The sequence below is a fragment of the Aedes albopictus genome, chromosome 2 (assembly GCF_035046485.1).
Source record: "Aedes albopictus strain Foshan chromosome 2, AalbF5, whole genome shotgun sequence".
Taxonomy (NCBI): Eukaryota; Metazoa; Arthropoda; class Insecta; order Diptera; family Culicidae; genus Aedes; species Aedes albopictus.
The window spans coordinates 502998173-503017293 of record NC_085137.1 but is presented as its reverse complement, the minus strand read 5'-3'; positions in this window follow the sequence as shown (position 1 = coordinate 503017293).

Genomic DNA, 19121 nt, shown 5'->3' with positions numbered 1-19121 from the left:
ACTTTGCCGAATATATCCCAGATGACTGGGAATTTCTGAGAATGTTTGGGGATTTTCAGGAATTATTTAAATATTTTTCCGTGAAGCTATTCTCTTATGTAAATGGTTGAGAATATTTTTTTATACTTTACCGAATATATCCCAGATGGCTGGGAAATTCTGAGAATCTTTAGGGATTTTCAGGAATTATTTAAATATTTTTCCGTGAAGCTATTCAATTATGTAAATGGTTGAGAATATTTTCCATACTTTGCAGAATATATCCCAGATGACTGGGAATTTCTGAGAATCTTTTGGGATTTTCAGGAATTATTTAAATATTTTTCCGTGAAGCTATTCAATTATGTAAATGGTTGAGAATATTTTCCATACTTTGCAGAATATATCCCAGATGACTGGGAATTTCTGAGAATCTTTGGGGATTTTCAGGAATTATTTAAATATTTTTCCGTGAAGCTATTCTCTTATGTAAATAGTTGAGAATATTTTTTATACTTTGCCGAATATATCCCAGATGACTGGAAATTTCTGAGAATCTTTAGGGATTTTCAGGAATTATTTAAATATTTTTCTGTGAAGCTATTCACTTATGTAAATGGTTGAGAATATTTTCTATACTTTGCAGAATATATCCCAGATGGCTGAGAAATTCTGAGAATCTTTAGGGATTTTCAGGAATTATTTAAATATTTTTCTGTGAAGCTATTCACTTATGTAAATGGTTGAGAATATTTTCTATACTTTGCAGAATATATCCCAGATGACTGGGAATTTCTGACAATCTTTGGGGATTTTCAGGAATTATTTAAATATTTTTCTGTGAAGCTATTCACTTATGTAAATGGTTGAGAATATTTTCTATACTTTGCAGAATATATCCCAGATGGCTGGGAAATTCTGAGAATCTTTAGGGATTTTCAGGAAGTATTTAAATATTTTTCCGTGAAGCTATTCTCTTATGTAAATGGTTGAGAATATTTTTTATACTTTGCCGAATATATCCCAGATGAATGGGAATTTCTGAGAATCTTTAGGGATTTTCAGGAACTATTTAAATATTTTTCCGTGAAGCTATTTACTTATGTAAATGGTTGAGAATATTTTCTATACTTTGCAGAATATATCTCAGATGGCTGGGAAATTCTGAGAATCTTTAGGGATTTTCAGGAATTATTTAAATATTTTTCCGTGAAGCTATTCTCTTATGTAAATGGTTGAGAATATTTTCCATACTTTGCAGAATATATCCCAGATGACTGGGAATTTCTGAGAATCTTTGGGGATTTTCAGGAATTATTTAAATATTTTTCTGTGAAGCCATTCACTTATGTAAATGGTTGAGAATATTTTCTATACTTTGCAGAATATATCCCAGATGGCTGGGAAATTCTGAGAATCTTTAGGGATTTTCAGGAATTATTTAAATATTTTTCCGTGAAGCTATTCTCTTATGTAAATGGTTGAGAATTTTTTCCATACTTTGCAGAATATATCCCAGATGACTGGGAATTTCTGACAATCTTTGGGGATTTTCAGGAATTATTTAAATATTTTTCTGTGAAGCTATTCACTTATGTAAATGGTTGAGAATATTTTCTATACTTTGCAGAATATATCCCAGATGGCTGGGAAATTCTGAGAATCTTTAGGGATTTTCAGGAATTATTTAAATATTTTTCCGTGAAGCTATTCAATTATGTAAATGGTTGAGAATATTTTCTATACTTTGCAGAATATATCCCAGATGGCTGGGAAATTCTGAGAATCTTTAGGGATTTTCAGGAATTATTTAAATATTTTTCCGTGAAGCTATTCAATTATGTAAATGGTTGAGAATATTTTCCATACTTTGCAGAATATATCCCAGATGAATGGGAATTTCTGAGAATCTTTAGGGATTTTCAGGAACTATTTAAATATTTTTCCGTGAAGCTATTTACTTATGTAAATGGTTGAGAATATTTTCTATACTTTGCAGAATATATCTCAGATGGCTGGGAAATTCTGAGAATCTTTAGGGATTTTCAGGAATTATTTAAATATTTTTCCGTGAAGCTATTCTCTTATGTAAATGGTTGAGAATATTTTCCATACTTTGCAGAATATATCCCAGATGACTGGGAATTTCTGACAATCTTTGGGGATTTTCAGGAATTATTTAAATATTTTTCTGTGAAGCTATTCACTTATGTAAATGGTTGAGAATATTTTCTATACTTTGCAGAATATATCCCAGATGGCTGGGAAATTCTGAGAATCTTTAGGGATTTTCAGGAATTATTTAAATATTTTTCCGTGAAGCTATTCAATTATGTAAATGGTTGAGAATATTTTCTATACTTTGCAGAATATATCCCAGATGGCTGGGAAATTCTGAGAATCTTTAGGGATTTTCAGGAATTATTTAAATATTTTTCCGTGAAGCTATTCAATTATGTAAATGGTTGAGAATATTTTCTATACTTTGCAGAATATATCCCAGATGGCTGGAAATTTCTGAGAATGTTTGGGGATTTTCAGGAATTATTTAAATATTTTTCCGTGAAGCTATTCTCTTATGTAAATGGTTGAGAATATTTTTTTATACTTTACCGAATATATCCCAGATGACTGGGAATTTCTGAGAATCTTTAGGGATTTTCAGGAATTATTTAAATATTTTTCCGTGAAGCTATTCAATTATGTAAATGGTTGAGAATATTTTCTATACTTTGCAGAATATATCCCAGATGGCTGGGAAATTCTGAGAATCTTTAGGGATTTTCAGGAATTATTTAAATATTTTTCCGTGAAGCTATTCAATTATGTAAATGGTTGAGAATATTTTCCATACTTTGCAGAATATATCCCAGATGACTGGGAATTTCTGAGAATCTTTGGGGATTTTCAGGAATTATTTAAATATTTTTCTGTGAAGCTATTCTCTTATGTAAATGGTTGATAATATTTTCCATACTTTACCGAATATATCCCAGATGACTGGGAATTTCTGAGAATCTTTAGGGATTTTCAGGAATTATTTAAATATTTTTCCGTGAAGCTATTCAATTATGTAAATGGTTGAGAATATTTTCCATACTTTGCAGAATATATCCCAGATGACTGGGAATTTCTGAGAATCTTTGGGGATTTTCAGGAATTATTTAAATATTTTTCTGTGAAGCTATTCACTTATGTAAATGGTTGAGAATATTTTCTATACTTTGCAGAATATATCCCAGATGGCTGGGAAATTCTGAGAATCTTTAGGGATTTTCAGGAATTATTTAAATATTTTTCCGTGAAGCTATTCTCTTATGTAAATGGTTGAGAATATTTTTTATACTTTACCGAATATATCCCAGATGACTGGGAATTTCTGAGAGTCTTTAGGGATTTTCAGGAATTATTTAAATATTTTTCCGTGAAGCTATTCAATTATGTAAATGGTTGAGAATATTTTCCATACTTTGCAGAATATATCCCAGATGACTGGGAATTTCTGACAATCTTTGGGGATTTTCAGGAATTATTTAAATATTTTTCCGTGAAGCTATTCAATTATGTAAATGGTTGAGAATATTTTCCATACTTTGCAGAATATATCCCAGATGACTGGGAATTTCTGAGAATCTTTGGGGATTTTCAGGAATTATTTAAATATTTTTCTGTGAAGCTATTCACTTATGTAAATGGTTGAGAATATTTTCCATACTTTGCAGAATATATCCCAGATGACTGGGAATTTCTGAGAATCTTTGGGGATTTTCAGGAATTATTTAAATATTTTTCTGTGAAGCTATTCACTTATGTAAATGGTTGAGAATATTTTCTATACTTTGCAGAATATATCCCAGATGGCTGGGAAATTCTGAGAATCTTTAGGGATTTTCAGGAATTATTTAAATATTTTTCCGTGAAGCTATTCTCTTATGTAAATGGTTGAGAATATTTTTTATACTTTACCGAATATATCCCAGATGACTGGGAATTTCTGAGAGTCTTTAGGGATTTTCAGGAATTATTTAAATATTTTTCCGTGAAGCTATTCAATTATGTAAATGGTTGAGAATATTTTCCATACTTTGCAGAATATATCCCAGATGACTGGGAATTTCTGACAATCTTTGGGGATTTTCAGGAATTATTTAAATATTTTTCCGTGAAGCTATTCAATTATGTAAATGGTTGAGAATATTTTCCATACTTTGCAGAATATATCCCAGATGACTGGGAATTTCTGAGAATCTTTGGGGATTTTCAGGAATTATTTAAATATTTTTCTGTGAAGCTATTCACTTATGTAAATGGTTGAGAATATTTTCTATACTTTGCAGAATATATCCCAGATGGCTGGGAAATTCTGAGAATCTTTAGGGATTTTCAGGAATTATTTAAATATTTTTCCGTGAAGCTATTCTCTTATGTAAATAGTTGAGAATATTTTTTATACTTTGCCGAATATATCCCAGATGACTGGAAATTTCTGAGAATCTTTAGGGATTTTCAGGAATTATTTAAATATTTTTCCGTGAAGCTATTCTGTAAATGGTTGAGAATATTTTCTGTACTTTGCCGAATATATCCCAGATGACTGGGATTTCTGAGAATCTTTAGGGATTTTCAGGAATTATTTAAATATTTTTCCGTGAAGCTATTCACTTATGTAAATGGTTGAGAATATTTTCTATACTTTGCAGAATATATCCCAGATGACTGGGGATTTCGGAGAATCTTTAGGGATTTTCAGGAATTATTTAAATATTTTCCTGTGAAGCTATTCACTTATGTAAATGGTTGAGAATATTTTCCATACTTTACTATATATCCTAAATGACTGGGAATTTCTGAGAATCTTTAGGGATTTTCAGGAATTATTTAAAGATTTTTCCGTGAAGCTATTCTCTTATGTAAATGGTTGAGAATATTTTTTATACTTTGCCGAATATATCCCAGATGACTGGAAATTTCTGAGAATCTTTAGGGATTTTCAGGAATTATTTAAATATTTTTCCGTGAAGCTATTCAATTATGTAAATGGTTGAGAATATTTTCCATACTTTGCAGAATATATCCCAGATGACTGGGAATTTCTGAGAATCTTTGGGGATTTTCAGGAATTATTTAAATATTTTTCTGTGAAGCTATTCACTTATGTAAATGGTTGAGAATATTTTCCATACTTTGCAGAATATATCCCAGATGACTGGGAATTTCTGAGAATCTTTGGGGATTTTCAGGAATTATTTAAATATTTTTCTGTGAAGCTATTCACTTATGTAAATGGTTGAGAATATTTTCTATACTTTGCAGAATATATCCCAGATGGCTGGGAAATTCTGAGAATCTTTAGGGATTTTCAGGAATTATTTAAATATTTTTCCGTGAAGCTATTCTCTTATGTAAATGGTTGAGAATATTTTTTATACTTTACCGAATATATCCCAGATGACTGGGAATTTCTGAGAGTCTTTAGGGATTTTCAGGAATTATTTAAATATTTTTCCGTGAAGCTATTCAATTATGTAAATGGTTGAGAATATTTTCCATACTTTGCAGAATATATCCCAGATGACTGGGAATTTCTGACAATCTTTGGGGATTTTCAGGAATTATTTAAATATTTTTCCGTGAAGCTATTCAATTATGTAAATGGTTGAGAATATTTTCCATACTTTGCAGAATATATCCCAGATGACTGGGAATTTCTGAGAATCTTTGGGGATTTTCAGGAATTATTTAAATATTTTTCTGTGAAGCTATTCACTTATGTAAATGGTTGAGAATATTTTCTATACTTTGCAGAATATATCCCAGATGGCTGGGAAATTCTGAGAATCTTTAGGGATTTTCAGGAATTATTTAAATATTTTTCCGTGAAGCTATTCTCTTATGTAAATAGTTGAGAATATTTTTTATACTTTGCCGAATATATCCCAGATGACTGGAAATTTCTGAGAATCTTTAGGGATTTTCAGGAATTATTTAAATATTTTTCCGTGAAGCTATTCTGTAAATGGTTGAGAATATTTTCTGTACTTTGCCGAATATATCCCAGATGACTGGGATTTCTGAGAATCTTTAGGGATTTTCAGGAATTATTTAAATATTTTTCCGTGAAGCTATTCACTTATGTAAATGGTTGAGAATATTTTCTATACTTTGCAGAATATATCCCAGATGACTGGGGATTTCGGAGAATCTTTAGGGATTTTCAGGAATTATTTAAATATTTTCCTGTGAAGCTATTCACTTATGTAAATGGTTGAGAATATTTTCCATACTTTACTATATATCCTAAATGACTGGGAATTTCTGAGAATCTTTAGGGATTTTCAGGAATTATTTAAAGATTTTTCCGTGAAGCTATTCTCTTATGTAAATGGTTGAGAATATTTTTTATACTTTGCCGAATATATCCCAGATGACTGGAAATTTCTGAGAATCTTTAGGGATTTTCAGGAATTATTTAATTATTTTTCCGTGAAGCTATTCTGTAAATGGTTGAGAATATTTTCTGTACTTTGCAGAATATATCCCAGATGACTGGGAATTTCAGAGAATCTTTAGGGATTTTCAGGAATTATTTAAATATTTTTCCGTGAAGCTATTCTGTAAATGGTTGAGAATATTTTCTGTACTTTGCCGAATATATCCCAGATGACTGGGAATTTCTGAGAATCTTTAGGGATTTTCAGGAATTATTTAAATATTTTTCCGTGAAGCTATTCACTTATGTAAATGGTTGAGAATATTTTCTATACTTTGCAGAATATATCCCAGATGACTGGGGATTTCGGAGAATCTTTAGGGATTTTCAGGAATTATTTAAATATTTTCCTGTGAAGCTATACACTTATGTAAATGGTTGAGAATATTTTCCATACTTTACTATATATCCTAAATGACTGGGAATTTTTGAGAATCTTTAGGGATTTTCAGGAATTATTTAAATATTTTTCCGTGAAGTTATTCACTTATGTAAATGGTTGAGAATATTTTCCATACTTTGCAGAATATATCCCAAATAACTGGGATTTCTGGAATTTCTGAGAAGCTAGGGATTTTCAGGAATTATTTGAAAATGTTCCCTAATGCTACTCACCTTTATAAATGATTGCGAATATTTTTCATAATTTTTGGAATACATCCCAGATAACTGGGAATTTCTGAAGATCTCTAGAAATTAGAGTATTAGAGTATTTTCATAATTTTAAGAATACATATCAGATGACTGGGAATTTCTGAGAATCTCTAGAGATTTTTAGAAATTATTTAAATATGTTTCATGAAACTACTTTTTTCTATAGATGTTTGAGAATATTTTCTATTATTTTTAGAATACATCCCACATGACTGGGAATTTCTGAGAATCTCTAGAGATTTTCGGAAATTATTTAAATGTGTTTTTTGAAGCTGCTCACTTCTATAAATGTTGATGAATATTTTTTATAATATTAAGAATACATCCCAGATGACTGGGAATTTCAAAGAATTTCTAGGGATTTTCAGGAATTATTTTAACATGTTCTTTGGAGCTACTAACTCCTATAAATGATTGAGAATATTTTCTATGATTCTAAGAACACATCCCAGATGACTGGGAATTTCTAAGAATTTCTAGGGATTTTCAGGAATTATTTGAAAATGTTCCGTGATTCTACTCACTTTTATAAATGATCGGGAATATTTTTCAAAATACTTGAAATGCATCCCAGATGAATGAGAATCTCTGAGAATCTCTGGGGATTTTCTGGAATTATTTTGAGATTTTCGTTAAGCTTTTGATTTATATAAATGATAAAAAATAGTTTCTATAATTTTTTAAAATACATTCCAGTAGACTGGGGATTTCTGAGAATCTCTAGGGATTTTCAGGAACTATTTTAACATTTTTCTTGGAGCTACTGATTACTATAAATCATTTTAAATATTTTCTATAACTTTTAGAATACATCCCAGATTACTGAGAGTTTCTGGGAATCACTTTCCTATAATTTCTATAATTTTTATAATACATCCCAGATGACTGGGGATTTCTGGGAATCTTCAGGGATTTTCAGAAATTACTTGAACATTTCCGTGAAGCTACTGATTTCTCTAAATAAATAAAACTATTTTCTATTATTTTTGGAATACGTCCCAGATAACTGGGAATTTCTGGAAATTTCTAAGGATTTTTAGAAATTATTTTAACATTTTTCTTAAAGCTACTGATTTCTATAAATCATTTTAAATATTTTCTACAATTTTAGGAAAACATCCCAAATGATTGGGAGTTTTGTGGGAATTATTTAAACAATTATTTTAATATTTCTCGTTATTCTTCTAATTTCTAAAAATGATTGAGAATATTTTCTGCAGTTCCTGGAATACATCTCAGATGACTGGGAATTTTTGAGAATCTCTAGGGATTTTCAGGAAATGTTTTAATATTTTTCGTTATTCTTCTAGTTTGTAAAAATGATTGAGAATATTTTCGGCAGTTCCTAGAATACATCTCAGCTGACTGGGAATTTCTGAGAATCTCTAAAGATTCTCAGGAATTATTTTAATATTTTCCGTTATTCTTCTAGTTTCTAAAAATGATTGCGAATATTTAATGCAGTTCCTTCATCTCAGATGACTGGGAATTTCTGAGAATCTAAAGATTCTCAGGAATTATTTTAATATTTTTCGTTAGTCTTCTGATTTCTAAAAATGATTGAGAATACTGTTCCTAGAATACATCTCAGAAAACTAGGAATTTCTGAGAATCTCTTAAGATTCTCAGGAATTATTTTAATATCTTTCGTAATTCTAATTTCTAAAAATGATTGAGAATATGTTCTGTAGTTCCTGGAATACATCTCAGATAACTGAGAATTTCTGAGAATCTCTAGCGATTCTCAGGAATTATTTTAATATTTCCCATTATTCTTCTAATTTCTAAAATGATTGAGAATATTTTCTGCAGTTCCTAGAATACATCTCAGAGAACTGAGAATTTCTGACAATCTCTAGGGATTCTCAGAAATTATTCTAAATTTTTTGTTATTCTCCTAATTTCTGAAAAATGATTGAGAATATTTTCTGCAGTTTCTTGAATACATATCAGATAATTGGGGTCATCAGACACGAATGCCACTTAAGTGGTAAAGTGTCTTAAATATATAGTAATAATAATAATAAGATAACTGAGAATTTCTGAAAATCTCTAGGGATTCTCAGGAATTATTTTAATATTTCCCGTTATTCTAATTTCTAAAAATGATTGAGAATATTTTCTGCAGTTTCTAGAATACATCTCAGATAACTGGGAATTTCTGAAAATCTTTTGGGATTCTTTAATATTTCCCGTTATTCTTCTAATTTCTAAAATGATTGAGAATATTTTCTGCAGTTCCTAGAATACATATCAGATAACTGGGAATATCTGATAATCTCTAGGGATTCTCAGGAATTATTTTAATATTTTCCGTTAGGGAAGATTAAATATTACGTCCATTGTTTTTCGGGATTTCTAGCCCCCCCCCGTCTGTCACGCAATTTTCCTATACCCAATACGCGTACTGTCGCTTTTCTAGACCACCAACCCCCTCCCCCTCCCCAAAATGTCGGACGTAATTTTTGAACGGTCCCTTATTCTTCCAATTTCTAAAAAATGATTGAGAATATTTTCTGCAGTTCCTAGAATACATCTCAGATAACTGGGAAATTCAGAGACTCTCTTAGGATTCTCAGGAATTATTTAAATATATTCAGTTATTCTTCTGATTTCTACAAGTTAACTAGAAATTTCACAGGATTCCCAGGATTTTTTATATATTTCGTTATTCAACTAATTTCTAAAAATTACTGAAAATTTTCGAGAATCTCTAGGTATCCTCAGGACTTTTTTTTAAATTTTCCGTAATTATTCTAATTTTAAAAAATGATTGAGAATATTTTCTGAAGTTCCTAGAACACATCTAAGATAACAGGGAATTTCTGATGGAAATCCTGGAGGAATCCATCATGGAACTCCTGGAGAATGGCTGAAAAAACTCCTGGAGGAATCCCTAAAGGAACTACTGGAAGAATCCTTGCAGGAACTTCTGAAGGAATCCCTGATGGAACTCCTGGAGCAATCCCTGAAGGAACTCCTGGAGGAATCCTTGAAGGAACTTCTGATAGAACTCCTGGAGGAATCCCTGAAGAAACTCCTAAAGGAATATCTTGAAGAACTCTCGGAGGAATCCCTGAAAGAAGTGCTGGAGGAATCCTTGAAGGAACTCCTGGAGAATTCCCTGAAGGAAATTCTGATAGAACTCCTGAATGAACTTCTGATAGAACTTCTAAAGGAACTTCTGGAGGAATCTCTGGAGGAATCCCTGAAGGAACTCTTGGAGGAATCTCTGAAGAAACTCCTGAAGGAATCTCTTGAAGAACTCTTGGAGGAATCCCTGGTAGAATCCCTGGAGGAATCCCTGATGGAACTCGTGGAGGCATCCTTGAAGGAACTCCTGGAGGAATCCCTGAAGGAACTCCTCAGGATCTCTTGAAGAACTCCTGGAGGAATCCTTGGAAGAAGTGCTGGAGGAATCCCTGAAGGAACTCCTGGAGAATTCCCTGAAGGAACTTCTGATAGAACTCCTGAAGGAACTTCTGGAGGAATCTCTGAAGGAACTCCTGGAGGAATCCCTGATGGCACTCCTGGAGGAATCCCTAATGGAACTCCTGGAGGAATCCCTGATGGAACTCCTGGAGGAATCCCTGATGGAACTCCTGGAGGAATCCCTGATGGAACTCCTGGAGGAATCCCTGATGGAACTCCTGGAGGAATCCCTGATGGAACTCCTGGAGGAATCCCTGATGGAACTCCTGGAGGAATCCCTGATGGAACTCCTGGAGGAATCCCTGATGGAACTCCTGGAGGAATCCCTGATGGAACTCCTGGAGGAATCCCTGATGGAACTCCTGGAGGAATCCCTGATGGAACTCCTGGAGGAATCCCTGATGGAACTCCTGGAGGAATCCCTGATGGAACTCCTGGAGGAATCCCTGATGGAACTCCTGGAGGAATCCCTGATGGAACTCCTGGAGGAATCCCTGATGGAACTCCTGGAGGAATCCCTGATGGAACTCCTGGAGGAATCCCTGATGGAACTCCTGGAGGAATCCCTGATGGAACTCCTGGAGGAATCCCTGATGGAACTCCTGGAGGAATCCCTGAGGGAACTCCTGGAGGAATCCCTGAGGGAACTCCTGGAGGAATCCCTGATGAAACTCCTGGAGGAATCCCTGAGGGAACTCCTGGAGGAATCCCTGATGAAACTCCTGGAGGAATCCCTGATGGAACTCCTGGAGGAATCCCTGATGGAACTCCTGGAGGAATCCCTGATGGAACTCCTGGAGGAATCCCTGAGGGAACTCCTGGAGGAATCCCTGAGGGAACTCCTGGAGGAATCCCTGAGGGAACTCCTGGAGGAATCCCTGAGGGAACTCCTGGAGGAATCCCTGAGGGAACTCCTGGAGGAATCCCTGAGGGAACTCCTGGAGGAATCCCTGAGGGAACTCCTGGAGGAATCCCTGAGGGAACTCCTGGAGGAATCCCTGAGGGAACTCCTGGAGGAATCCCTGAGGGAACTCCTGGAGGAATCCCTGAGGGAACTCCTGGAGGAATCCCTGAGGGAACTCCTGGAGGAATCCCTGAGGGAACTCCTGGAGGAATCCCTGAGGGAACTCCTGGAGGAATCCCTGAGGGAACTCCTGGAGGAATCCCTGAGGGAACTCCTGGAGGAATCCCTGAGGGAACTCCTGGAGGAATCCCTGAGGGAACTCCTGGAGGAATCCCTGAGGGAACTCCTGGAGGAATCCCTGAGGGAACTCCTGGAGGAATCCCTGAGGGAACTCCTGGAAGAATCCCTGAGGGAACTCCTGGAGGAATCCCTGAGGGAACTCCTGGAGGAATCCCTGAGGGAACTCCTGGAGGAATCCCTGAGGAAACTCCTGGAGGAATCCCTGAGGGAACTCCTGGAGGAATCCCTGAGGGAACTCCTGGAGGAATCCCTGAGGGAACTCCTGGAGGAATCCCTGAGGGAACTCCTGGAGGAATCCCTGAGGGAACTCCTGGAGGAATCCCTGAGGGAACTCCTGGAGGAATCCCTGAGGGAACTCCTGGAGGAATCCCTGAGGGAACTCCTGGAGGAATCCCTGAGGGAACTCCTGGAGGAATCCCTGAGGGAACTCCTGGAGGAATCCCTGAGGGAACTCCTGGAGGAATCCTTGAGGGAACTCCTGGAGGAATCCCTGAGGGAACTCCTGTAGGAATCCCTGAGGGAACTCCTGGAGGAATCCCTGAGGGAACTCCTGGAGGAATCCCTGAGGGAACTCCTGGAGGAATCCCTGAGGGAACTCCTGGAGGAATCCCTGAGGGAACTCCTGGAGGAATCCCTGAGGGAACTCCTGGAGGAATCCCTGAGGGAACTCCTGGAGGAATCCCTGAGGGAACTCCTGGAGGAATCCCTGAGGGAACTCCTGGAGGAATTCCTGAGGGAACTCCTGGAGGAATCCCTGAGGGAACTCCTGGAGGAATCCCTGAGGGAACTCCTGGAGGAATCCCTGAGGGAACTCCTGGAGGAATCCCTGAGGGAACTCCTGGAGGAATCCCTGAGGGAACTCCTGGAGGAATCCCTGAGGGAACTCCTGGAGGAATCCCTGAGGGAACTCCTGGAGGAATCCCTGAGGGAACTCCTGGAGGAATCCCTGAGGGAACTCCTGGAGGAATCCCTGAGGGAACTCCTGGAGGAATCCCTGAGGGAACTCCTGGAGGAATCCCTGAGGGAACTCCTGGAGGAATCCCTGAGGGAACTCCTGGAGGAATCCCTGAGGGAACTCCTGGAGGAATCCCTGAGGGAACTCCTGGAGGAATCCCTGAGGGAACTCCTGGAGGAATCCCTGAGGGAACTCCTGGAGGAATCCCTGAGGGAACTCCTGGAGGAATCCCTGAGGGAACTCCTGGAGGAATCCCTGAGGGAACTCCTGGAGGAATCCCTGAGGGAACTCCTGGAGGAATCCCTGAGGGAACTCCTGGAGGAATCCCTGAGGGAACTCCTGGAGGAATCCCTGAGGGAACTCCTGGAGGAATCCCTGAGGGAACTCCTGGAGGAATCCCTGAGGGAACTCCTGGAGGAATCCCTGAGGGAACTCCTGGAGGAATCCCTGAGGGAACTCCTGGAGGAATCCCTGAGGGAACTCCTGGAGGAATCCCTGAGGGAACTCCTGGAGGAATCCCTGAGGGAACTCCTGGAGGAATCCCTGAGGGAACTCCTGGAGTAATCCCTGAAGGAACTCCTGGAGGAATTCCTGAAGAAACTCCTGGAGGATTCCCTGAAGGAACTCCTGGAGGAATCCCTGAAGGAACTCCTGGAGGAATCCCTGAAGGAACTCCTGGAGGAATCCCTGAAGGAACTCCTGGAGGAATCCCTGAAGGAACTCCTGGAGGAATCCCTGAAGGAACTCCTGGAGGAATCCCTGAAGGAACTCCTGGAGGAATCCCTGAAGGAACTCCTGGAGGAATCCCTGAAGGAACTCCTGGAGGAATCCCTGAAGGAACTCCTGGAGGAATCCCTGAAGGAACTCCTGGAGGAATCCCTGAAGGAACTCCTGGAGGAATCCCTGAAGGAACTCCTGGAGGAATCCCTGAAGGAACACCTGGAGGAATCCCTGAGGGAACTCCTGGAGGAATCCCTGAAGGAACTCCTGGAGGAATCCCTGAAGGAACTCCTGGAGGAATCCCTGAAGGAACTCCTGGAGGAATCCCTGAAGGAACTCCTGGAGGAATCCCTGAAGGAACTCCTGGAGGAATCCCTGAAGGAACTCCTGGAGGAATCCCTGAAGGAACTCCTGGAGGAATCCCTGAAGGAACTCCTGGAGGAATCCCTGAAGGAACTCCTGGAGGAATCCCTGAAGGAACTCCTGGAGGAATCCCTGAAGGAACTCCTGGAGGAATCCCTGAAGGAACTCCTGGAGGAATCCCTGAAGGAACTCCTGGAGGAATCCCTGAAGGAACTCCTGGAGGAATCCCTGAAGGAACTCCTGGAGGAATCCCTGAAGGAACTCCTGGAGGAATCCCTGAAGGAACTCCTGGAGGAATCCCTGAAGGAACTCCTGGAGGAATCCCTGAAGGAACTCCTGGAGGAATCCCTGAAGGAACTCCTGGAGGAATCCCTGAAGGAACTCCTGGAGGAATCCCTGAAGGAACTCCTGGAGGAATCCCTGAAGGAACTCCTGGAGGAATCCCTGAAGGAACTCCTGGAGGAATCCCTGAAGGAACTCCTGGAGGAATCCCTGAAGGAACTCCTGGAGGAATCCCTGAAGGAACTCCTGGAGGAATCCCTGAAGGAACTCCTGGAGGAATCCCTGAAGGAACTCCTGGAGGAATCCCTTCAGAAACTCCTGGAGGAATCCCTGAATGAACTCCTGCAGGAATCCCTGAAGGAACTCCTGGAGGAATCCCTGAAGGAACTCCTGGAGGAATCCCTGAAGGAACTCCTGGAGGAATCCCTGAAGGAACTCCTGGAGGAATCCCTGAAGGAACTCCTGGAGGAATCCCTGAAGGAACTCCTGGAGGAATCCCTAAAGGAACTCCTGGAGGAATCACTGTAGGAACTCCTGGAGGAATCCCTGAAAGAACTCCTGGAGGAATCCTTGAAGGAACTCATGGAGAAATTCCTGATGAAATTCCAAGAGGAATCTCTGAAGGATCTCCTGGAGGAATCTCTAAAAGAATCCCTTAAGGAACTTCTCTAGGGAATACTGAAGGAACTCCTGGAGGAATCCCTGAAGGAACTCCTGGTGGAATCCCTGAAGGAACTCCTGGTGGAATCCCTGAAGGAACTCCTGGAGCAATCCCTGAAGGAACTTTTGGAGGAATCTTTTAAAGAACTCCTGCAGAAATCCCTGAAGAAACTCTTGGAGGAATCCCTGAGGGAACTCCTGGAGGAATCCCTGAGGGAACTCCTGGAGGAATCCCTGAGGGAACTCCTGGAGGAATCCCTGAGGGAACTCCTGGAGGAATCCCTGAGGGAACTCCTGGAGGAATCCCTGAGGGAACTCCTGGAGGAATCCCTGAGGGAACTCCTGGAGGAATCCCTGAGGGAACTCCTGGAGGAATCCCTGAGGGAACTCCTGGAGGAATCCCTGAGGGAACTCCTGGAGGAATCCCTGAGGGAACTCCTGGAGGAATCCCTGAGGGAACTCCTGGAGGAATCCCTGAGGGAACTCCTGGAGGAATCCCTGAGGGAACTCCTGGAGGAATCCCTGAGGGAACTCCTGGAGGAATCCCTGAGGGAACTCCTGGAGGAATCCCTGAGGGAACTCCTGGAGGAATCCCTGAGGGAACTCCTGGAGGAATCCCTGAGGGAACTCCTGGAGGAATCCCTGAGGGAACTCCTGGAGGAATCCCTGAGGGAACTCCTGGAGGAATCCCTGAGGGAACTCCTGGAGGAATCCCTGAGGGAACTCCTGGAGGAATCCCTGAGGGAACTCCTGGAGGAATCCCTGAGGGAACTCCTGGAGGAATCCCTGAGGGAACTCCTGGAGGAATCCCTGAGGGAACTCCTGGAGGAATCCCTGAGGGAACTCCTGGAGGAATCCCTGAGGGAACTCCTGGAGGAATCCCTGAAGGAACTCCTGGAGGAATCCCTGAGGGAACTCCTGGAGGAATCCCTGAGGGAACTCCTGGAGGAATCCCTGAGGGAACTCCTGGAGGAATCCCTGAGGGAACTCCTGGAGGAATCCCTGAGGGAACTCCTGGAGGAATCCCTGAGGGAACTCCTGGAGGAATCCCTGAGGGAACTCCTGGAGGATCCCTTAGGGAACTCCTGGAGGAATTCCTGAGGGAACTCCTGGAGGAATCCCTGAGGGAACTCCTGGAGGAATCTTTGGGGGAACTCCTGGGGGAATTCCTGATAGAACTCCTGGAGGAATCCCTGAGGGAACTCCTGGAGGAATCCCTGAGGGAACTCCTGGAGGAATCCCTGAGGGAACTCCTGGAGGAATCCCTGAGGGAACTCCTGGAGGAATCCCTGAGGGAACTCCTGGAGGAATCCCTGAGGGAACTCATGGAGGAATCCCTGAGGGAACTCCTGGAGGAATCCCTGAGGGAACTCCTGGAGGAATCCCTGAGGGAACTCCTGGAGGAATCCCTGAGGGAACTCCTGGAGGAATCCCTGAGGGAACTCCTGGAGGAATCCCTGAGGGAACTCCTGGAGGAATCCCTGAGGGAACTCCTGGAGGAATCCCTGAGGGAACTCCTGGAGGAATCCCTGAGGGAACTCCTGGAGGAATCCCTGAGGGAACTCCTGGAGGAATCCCTGAGGGAACTCCTGGAGGAATCCCTGAGGGAACTCCTGGAGGAATCCCTGAGGGAACTCCTGGAGGAATCCCTGAGGGAACTCCTGGAGGAATCCCTGAGGGAACTCCTGGAGGAATCCCTGAGGGAACTCCTGGAGGAATCCCTGAGGGAACTCCTGGAGGAATCCCTGAGGGAACTCCTGGAGGAATCCCTGAGGGAACTCCTGGAGGAATCCCTGAGGGAACTCCTGGAGGAATCCCTGAGGGAACTCCTGGAGGAATCCCTGAGGGAACTCCTGGAGGAATCCCTGAGGGAACTCCTGGAGGAATCCCTGAGGGAACTCCTGGAGGAATCCCTGAGGGAACTCCTGGAGGAATCCCTGAGGGAACTCCTGGAGGAATCCCTGAGGGAACTCCTGGAGGAATCCCTGAGGGAACTCCTGGAGGAATCCCTGAGGGAACTCCTGGAGGAATCCCTGAGGGAACTCCTGGAGGAATCCCTGAGGGAACTCCTGGAGGAATCCCTGAGGGAACTCCTGGAGGAATCCCTGAGGGAACTCCTGGAGGAATCCCTGAGGGAACTCCTGGAGGAATCCCTGAGGGAACTCCTGGAGGAATCCCTGAGGGAACTCCTGGAGGAATCCCTGAGGGAACTCCTGGAGGAATCCCTGAGGGAACTCCTGGAGGAATCCCTGAGGGAACTCCTGGAGGAATCCCTGAGGGAACTCCTGGAGGAATCCCTGAGGGAACTCCTGGAGGAATCCCTGAGGGAACTCCTGGAGTAATCCCTGAAGGAACTCCTGGAGGAATTCCTGAAGAAACTCCTGGAGGATTCCCTGAAGGAACTCCTGGAGGAATCCCTGAAGGAACTCCTGGAGGAATCCCTGAAGGAACTCCTGGAGGAATCCCTGAAGGAACTCCTGGAGGAATCCCTGAAGGAACTCCTGGAGGAATCCCTGAAGGAACTCCTGGAGGAATCCCTGAAGGAACTCCTGGAGGAATCCCTGAAGGAACTCCTGGAGGAATCCCTGAAGGAACTCCTGGAGGAATCCCTGAAGGAACTCCTGGAGGAATCCCTGAAGGAACTCCTGGAGGAATCCCTGAAGGAACTCCTGGAGGAATCCCTGAAGGAACACCTGGAGGAATCCCTGAGGGAACTCCTGGAGGAATCCCTGAAGGAACTCCTGGAGGAATCCCTGAAGGAACTCCTGGAGGAATCCCTGAAGGAACTCCTGGAGGAATCCCTGAAGGAACTCCTGGAGGAATCCCTGAAGGAACTCCTGGAGGAATCCCTGAAGGAACTCCTGGAGGAATCCCTGAAGGAACTCCTGGAGGAATCCCTGAAGGAACTCCTGGAGGAATCCCTGAAGGAACTCCTGGAGGAATCCCTGAAGGAACTCCTGGAGGAATCCCTGAAGGAACTCCTGGAGGAATCCCTGAAGGAACTCCTGGAGGAATCCCTGAAGGAACTCCTGGAGGAATCCCTGAAGGAACTCCTGGAGGAATCCCTGAAGGAACTCCTGGAGGAATCCCTGAAGGAACTCCTGGAGGAATCCCTGAAGGAACTCCTGGAGGAATCCCTGAAGGAACTCCTGGAGGAATCCCTGAAGGAACTCCTGGAGGAATCCCTGAAGGAACTCCTGGAGGAATCCCTGAAGGAACTCCTGGAGGAATCCCTGAAGGAACTCCTGGAGGAATCCCTGAAGGAACTCCTGGAGGAATCCCTGAAGGAACTCCTGGAGGAATCCCTGAAGGAACTCCTGGAGGAATCCCTGAAGGAACTCCTGGAGGAATCCCTGAAGGAACTCCTGGAGGAATCCCTGAAGGAACTCCTGGAGGAATCCCTGAAGGAACTCCTGGAGGAATCCCTGAAGGAACTCCTGGAGGAATCCCTTCAGAAACTCCTGGAGGAATCCCTGAATGAACTCCTGCAGGAATCCCTGAAGGAACTCCTGGAGGAATCCCTGAAGGAACTCCTGGAGGAATCCCTGAAGGAACTCCTGGAGGAATCCCTGAAGGAACTCCTGGAGGAATCCCTGAAGGAACTCCTGGAGGAATCCCTGAAGGAACTCCTGGAGGAATCCCTAAAGGAACTCCTGGAGGAATCACTGTAGGAACTCCTGGAGGAATCCCTGAAAGAACTCCTGGAGGAATCCTTGAAGGAACTCATGGAGAAATTCCTGATGAAATTCCAAGAGGAATCTCTGAAGGATCTCCTGGAGGAATCTCTAAAAGAATCCCTTAAGGAACTTCTCTAGGGAATACTGAAGGAACTCCTGGAGGAATCCCTGAAGGAACTCCTGGTGGAATCCCTGAAGGAACTCCTGGTGGAATCCCTGAAGGAACTCCTGGAGCAATCCCTGAAGGAACTTTTGGAGGAATCTTTTAAAGAACTCCTGCAGAAATCCCTGAAGAAACTCTTGGAGGAATCCCTGAGGGAACTCCTGGAGGAATCCCTGAGGGAACTCCTGGAGGAATCCCTGAGGGAACTCCTGGAGGAATCCCTGAGGGAACTCCTGGAGGAATCCCTGAGGGAACTCCTGGAGGAATCCCTGAGGGAACTCCTGGAGGAATCCCTGAGGGAACTCCTGGAGGAATCCCTGAGGGAACTCCTGGAGGAATCCCTGAGGGAACTCCTGGAGGAATCCCTGAGGGAACTCCTGGAGGAATCCCTGAGGGAACTCCTGGAGGAATCCCTGAGGGAACTCCTGGAGGAATCCCTGAGGGAACTCCTGGAGGAATCCCTGAGGGAACTCCTGGAGGAATCCCTGAGGGAACTCCTGGAGGAATCCCTGAGGGAACTCCTGGAGGAATCCCTGAGGGAA